Source organism: Montipora capricornis, unplaced genomic scaffold (genome assembly GCF_036669925.1).
Source record: "Montipora capricornis isolate CH-2021 unplaced genomic scaffold, ASM3666992v2 scaffold_417, whole genome shotgun sequence".
Classification (NCBI taxonomy): domain Eukaryota; kingdom Metazoa; phylum Cnidaria; class Anthozoa; order Scleractinia; family Acroporidae; genus Montipora; species Montipora capricornis.
In genome coordinates, this window is record NW_027180148.1 from 475,001 (window position 1) to 482,500 (window position 7,500).

The window sequence follows — 7,500 nt, forward strand, 5'->3', positions numbered from 1 at the left end:
GCAGGTTAGAAAGGAGACTTTCAGATGATGAGGCGGGATTCACTAGTCTAAAAAATTACAAAAATAATTTTCGATACATTTCGCATTGCATTGGAGTACATTTCTTGTACCTAGAATATTAAATTATCGTGTGAATCACGATGTCTTTTGGCAGAAAACTAAACATATTTAATGCTGTATTAAGTTCAGTTTTGAAATCGTGATAGAAAAGTCACTTGCATAAACCAGTATAATTCAAATTTGTTTTGTCCTCAAATACGATTTTCAGTAACTTTTAATAGTTCTAAAGGATTACTTCGTATTTTTTAAAGCCTGCCAAGCTACAAGCCGAAAAATAGTCAGTTCAACGATTTTATATGAAGAATTAGCATCAGTTTGCGTTCAAATTTTGCGTGATTTACCTCGCTCAGGTTACAAACATTTTTGCTATTTTCGGAGGGAAGCGTTCCGAGTTCGAGCACAAACCTTGATGCAGAAAACGAATAATAGCAATAGTTGAAGAATATGAAGCATAAAAGTCACGAAGTCAAAAGAGTTACATACCATGTACATTTTTATCGTGTTAAGTATCACCCATTTTCCGCTGGCATGTTATGCGTACTTTGAGGATGTTCTTTAAGGAGCTTTGAAAGTCACAATTTTAACATATCCATAAAAAGTATCTAGATAGGAATGAAAGAGAATGGTTGTTCTTATTTTGTGCTAAGTTTGCTGGCAATTGAATTAATTTTGAGTCTTCACCGTTGCTTGGCCTCGGAGCAAATTTTGGACAATTTGTCAAACAGAAAACCACACTTTAACTGCGTTTTCAAATTGTCGCAAATTTAAAAAAAAATAGATAATCGCTGGAACTTGTAAATATGATTTTTGAATCACATAATCCTGGCTCACATAATGAATGTAATAGTTGTTTGTGTCGACATATTTTCCCAACATTACATTTGCTATCTATTGGAGTGTAACTCAGACAACTCTGTAACATAACAGTAGAGGATCTGATCTCGTGTCCATTACAACCTGTAAAGGCGCCTTTTTTCATAAAATGTCTTGTGACATATTTTGCACCGCTTACTTTTTACAGCTAAGTCAATTCTGCCAAATGCAGTGTTTTCACAACTCCTTGGCAAGGATAAAAAGTATCCTGTGAATCTCCCTCGTCTTCCTCCTCCACATCTTCATCATCATCCTCGTAGATTATGATAATCATCAACATTATCAACATCAGATAACTCATGATGGTCGTCATCAGTATCATTATCATAGCTTCCATCATGTTCAGCATCATTGCAGCTGCGGAGATCGGTACATTTAAGTCCCCCTTCGCGACATTGACATCCACTACTGGAAACGTGGTTCTTAATTAGATGGAGCATTGCATTGGTCTTTAACATTGGTAATAAGTGTCTTAGGCTGGTACAGAAAGCAGACTAATTTCTCAATTCCGGCAGCGGTCTTTCCTGTGGGTTGCATGATATTACCCAGATCTGCAAGTGCGGTTACACTAGTCTCATCAGCTTCTGGGAATGCTTTCCAACACAATAGCTTCCGAAAGAGACAAATGATCCTCGCGATTATCTGGAAAATTGAAGCAATTGTCTCATGTTGACAATTCAGGTGGCTTCAACTGCATTCGAGCCCATGACCTGGGCGATGCTAATTTAATGCTCTACCTCTCCGCCAGTAAATCGATTTTGATGTTGACTGAGCCGAGAGTAATTAGCGCCGGTGTTGCGTGTTGCAGGTTCTTAGGTGTGCAGTTAGTCCAGCCTTGGATCTACGCAAGCAGTTTGACCTAGTGCACTTTACGGAAATCAGTTGTTGTAGTAGACCATCACCGCAATGTTTTATGACTTCAGCTGGTATGCCATCCAGACCAGGCGCTTTACCGTTGTTAGCAGCTTTTACAGCTTTCCTTAGTTCTTCCATGGTAATTGGATCATTCAAATGCACAATTGTCTCTCGAGCAGATAGGTGGTCAGTTGCATCATTGTCTACGTTGCCTTCTTGATTCAGCAGTTGGTAAAATGCTCTTTCCATCTGTCTGATATTTCTTTCATGTCTGTAAATAGCTGAGTTCAATCTGCATTCTTAACCGGGGCAACAGTGTTCGTTTTGGGGCCGTACACAGTTTTAAGGTAATTCCCTTGAAAATGACGTCCTATCCAGATTTTTGTCAAACTTGGCAAACTTGATATTTATGCACAGGATATTTTAAAAATGCAGTAAATAGATGGGGTCACCGTGCTTGTTTTCGCGCTGCATGCCCTTTATTTTAAGTGTTCTTTTTTTTTTTTCGGAATTACGCGAGAAGCGTTTGAAACTTGATCAACCGGAAAAATTGTTGTCAAATAGCAAAATTTACTGAATATTACTGAAACCTTGAGCCTACTTGTTTGTCTGGGATAAATTCTGTCAGTGAAGTGATTTCAAATTGCTCGAGCTTGCAAAAACATGTAAGCAAATTGGGCCGCAATATATTCACCTCACACTTAGTGTCTGGCTCCACATGCAGTTTTCGCTTCATTTATATATAAATACTACAACTTCTACTGTCCAACTTTTTTTTCCGTTAAAATATGTTTTCTGTGTACCTATTACAATTGCATAACACCATTAAAAGAGGGGCTCACCGCGCTCGTTCAGGAGAATAGCAAATTCCTTGACAGATTAAGCTCGGTGTCAATGAAAATCCGCAATTTTATCAATGTGCGCGAGGTTATGCGTGCGCCAATGTTCTGTCAAAGGCTCTCCAATCTAGGGGGGTCTGGGGGCATGCTCCACCTGAAAAGTTTCAAATTTAGGGTCTCGGGAATGCCATTTCCGACTATTTTTGACAGACATTTCAATAAATAAATACGAAGGAAGATGCTTTGTTGTTTATTTTACCTATATATCTGTCGAGTTTTCTCTGCAGCAAGCTACAACACAAGTGGAGGGTTGACAGAGGGCAAGACGTCGAAAACTCTGTTATAATATCATCATCATCATCATCATCATCATCATCATCATAGTCATATTTCTCTAAAAAACTAACCGGGAACTGGGGAACTGGTAAGAACACAGACACTGTGTGGGGGCCTCGAAGGGTAGAGGTTTTTTTTTTTTGTTGTTTGCTTTCGTTCACTACTACGTTTCTTGTCGTTAAGGCCTGGCTAAAAGGGTCCAACATGTTTTTTTTCCTTTCATGTTTCCCTATATTTCTTTGAGTGCAAATGGAAAACTGAAACCAGAAAAATTAAATTTGTTTTATTTTTAAGATATGTACTTGTGAGTCTGCTCGTTTTCAGTAACCTCCTGTTCTAGGACGCCAGCTAAACCAACAATAAACTGATTAAGTTGACCTGAACAAGATTTGCCCTTTTTTGCCGAGGACTCCCCTTCAGCTTCGCCGTTCTCTTCGCCCACGTCGTCTTCGACCTCTCTCTCTCTCTCTCTCTCTCTCTCTCTCTCTCTCTCTCTCTCTCTCCATAGGCATCGTGGGGCACTTTTGTAACTTTTTTCTCCTTTCGCTATAATTCGCCCAGTTTTAGATGGTAAGGCACAACAACTTTTCAGTAGATACCTTAAACACTGATCCCCTTGCAGACCGACGCTCAACGAATCACTTTAAAATCAAAGGGACTGTGACCCTTTTCCATGGCAAGGAGGTTACAAAAGTTCCCTTGTCCGTGGTAAGCACCGTTTAAAAAGCTTTTAAATCCATTTCCTTACCAAATTGTGGCTTTTGCCTTACCATATATACACCACACGATTCCCTCAATTACCACAGTAATTTAAATTGGAAGTATTGCGCCCCGGAAAATTTTACCGTGTATACATTTGACTTTTCATGTCCATGAAAAGAATCACGATTCAGAAAAAGCCCGTTTTTTGCTTCCCTGGTTTCAAAAAGCGATTGAGCCCTTTTAAAACATTCAACATCAACCAAATTTTGAGGGATGTTAAAGAAGTCTTTTGGTAATCTAATAAAGAAAGAATTTAGTGAATTGGATGTTTTCTTATTTTTTGGTGGATTTTTTTAGTTGCCAATGTCTCAAAACTCGCAACGTTACAAAAGGTCCCTATTTGCTAGAGGTTCCAACAAGTGCTTTCGATGTGATTTTTTAAGAGATAAGAAACAAAAGTGCAATCAATATAAACAATAGTACAGTAGAAATAAGTGAGAGAAAATTCAACTCTTTTCTATAATTTGGAAAGGAACTAGGGTTTAAAAACAACTTTACGCGGTTTTGCGTTATCGGGGATATGGATATCTTCATTCACAGTTGAATGTTTGACTCATTGCAGCGGTAAATGACCATGAAAAATGTACTGGGGATAGCTTTACATGCCAGAATGTTGCTTGTGTGCTGTTCTAAAAGCCGTAAACGAGAGGTCAGAGGGGCGTTTTAAATTAATATTCATAGCCTTTATAGATTCACCACACCCTTTGTCAAACAAGCACCCAGAGGCTCCAAAACAAACTGAGAATTTGGTCATGAATATATAAAAGCAAAAGGGATATGACGAATACAATTGATTCATTTCATAGACAAAGAAAGCATTCACACGACACTGCGATAAGTAACACGAAAAATGATGCGCCATATCTGTAAGTCCATCTGCTGGACTGCTAGTAATTGCCTAAGTGTACATCTCGTGAAATCATTTTTCTATGGATGCACTTTCCATTATATTTAAATTGTTCTTTCAAGAAGATTTTTCAGAATTATATTTCATTTAGGTGTTTACCGGCGAATTTCTAGTCACTCAGTGGTTAAGGTGCTATTATTTAAATCCTAACTCCCCCATTTTTCCTCTTGAACCTCAGAATGGCTACAAGAAGATTTTTTTCTTTGCACAGTCTGTTGGCGGCAAAGCCATGAACCAAGCGAGCCAAGATTGTAAAAAATTAAAAGATACAAAATTTTATAAAATAATTAGGATAATATGCGCACTCATATTGGTGAATAGCTGTGTTTATATGAGTGTGTAAATACGGCTGTGACATCACACGAATTTGGTTATGCGTTGTCAGACGCGCGTTTTGATTGGCTGGTAGGAAATATGATCGTGTATGAAGAAAATCTGTTTCAATCAATAAGTAACAAAAACAGCAGTTCCTTCATTTATTGAATTATTTTTGAGAAATATCATCACAAAGCATGATCACGAAAACGTTCCGCCTGTTAAAGGATGACCCTGACACGGGAGCCATTCTTCAACCCTTGCGCGTTTTATGCACCTATCGTCGTGACACCAACTTACCTGACTCCCTGGTCAGAAGTACTCCAAAGGGGAGTGTCAAGCTCAACGTGAATGGGCCTAGTTTTGGGTGAATTCAGGAGTTACCGTGATTACAACTTCCACAGACTGGAATGCCTCGATTTGTTTTAAATATCCTCTTTTGCAAGTGTTCGTAAAAAGTTTATTCTTTGATGGGTTAAGTTAATGTTAACTATGATATCATTGGTAATAGAGTGGCTTTCAAAACTGTTGAGTATTTTCAACAGGCAATGCTTGTGTATTTAAACTGTGCAATGGAGAAATATCCACTGGATCGATGTTAGTCATCAAAAACCAAGGGTCACTTATGTTTTTCAATAGCAATTTGTTCTTTTTGGCCAACAAAAAATAAATCAGCGCTCTTTAGACTTTTGCAAATGCAAAGGAGCAACAACTGCTTTTTATGTTGACCTAAAAAATCCCGCTATTTACCATGATTACGACACTTGAATTCAAGTGCTTGCGAGATTGTTGTTTTAGCAAAACGTTGCAGTTATCGAAACTCATCGAGAAAGCCTCAGCTGCAGAACGTGCTCTTTTTTGCGTCAGTGATGCAAAGTTTGCAATTGTTAAAGCTCAATTGATTTATTGCTACAAGGATGGTAGATGTTTCATCAGTTACGTATATTCGATAAGCTGGGATAGCCAATGTGATTGCATTCGAATTATTTTCAATGAGTTTTAAACATTGCAACGATTATGGGCGTAATCATAATTAAGCTGCAGTATATTGCGTTTATTGCTGCTTGCTCTGGGGATAATGCAGATAAGCTATGTCGTGTTTATTGCTATCATTTTCTGGTAGGCTTTGCCTACAATTTCAATTGTTAAAGCTCAATTGAATTTATTGGTGCAAAGATGGTAGATTTCATCACTTGCGTATATTTCATAAGTTCGGATAGCCAATGTGCTCGCATTTGATTTTTTTTTTCAGTGAGTTGTAAACGCTGTGAAGATTATCGGCATAGTTATGACCAAGCTATGTTGCGTCTATGGGCAATGATCATGAATGAGCTTTGTATGCGTTGCCTACAATTTGAGTTGTTAAAGCTCAGTTGAATTTATTGCTGCAAAGATGGAAGATTTCATCAGTTAAATGCATATATTCGATATGGTCGGATAGCCAACCTGCTTGCATTTGAAGTTATATCAGTGAGTTATGAACATTGCAAAGATTATGGGCGTTCAATTGATTTTCTTAGGAGTAAAGAAATATGAGCGAATGTGAGAATGATATACACATATTAAATGTTGACAGGAACCCACTGGGAACTTGGAAAAATCCGGGGTACTTACCCTTTACATGGGAAAACCGGAAATTCCAGTTGGAAAATCAAATGGTTCGCGCCATTCCATTTGGGAAGCTTTTTTCCTGCTCTTTTAAGTCTCTCTAGCTAATGTGGATAAACTTTATAGCGATTCCCTCTCCCGCAACGTCGGAATTAATTGTGTAATGTTTATGCCTAAAATTTCCAACCGGATGGTTTTTGTAAATGGTAAGCACCCCCGATCCCCAGATGGGATTTGAACCCACGACCTTCAGTGATCTAGTCGGATGCTCTAACCACTGAGCTACTGGAGACTCTATGGTGAGCAATGGGGAAATGCAGTTATGATGCAGTTATGAGCTATGCTGTCAGTCGTTATTTGACTCTGTAGCTGCGTGATGCAGCTCGAGTTAAAGACCCACATTTCACCCTTGCTCACCACAGAGTCTCCAGTAGCTCAGTGGGTAGAGCAGACTAGATCACGGAGGGTCGTAGGTTCTCGAATCCCATCTGGGGCTCGCATTTTTCCGAGTTCCCAATGGCTTCTATCAACAAAAATTCATTTGATACGTCTATATCATTCTCACATTCGCTCACTTGGGTGGTTGGTTGGCAGCATCTTAGATATGCTTCAAGGTGACTGTGCGATGCAGTTATGAGCTATGCTGTCAGTCGTTATTTGACTCTGTAGCTGTGTGATGCAGTTCCAGTCAAAGACCCACATTTCACCCTTGCTCACCATAGTGTCTCCAGTAGCTCAGTGTTTAGAGCATCCGACCAGATCACCGAGGGTCGTGGGTTCAAATCCCATCTGGGGCTCAGATTTTTTCCGAGTTCCCAGTGGGTTCCTGTCAACACTTCATTTAATATGTGTAAAGAAATATGTTTGATTGTTCCAGTCTTGCTAACCAGGGCCCAGTTGTTCAAAAGCCGATTAACGTAATTCAGGATTACCATAAAATTTGGT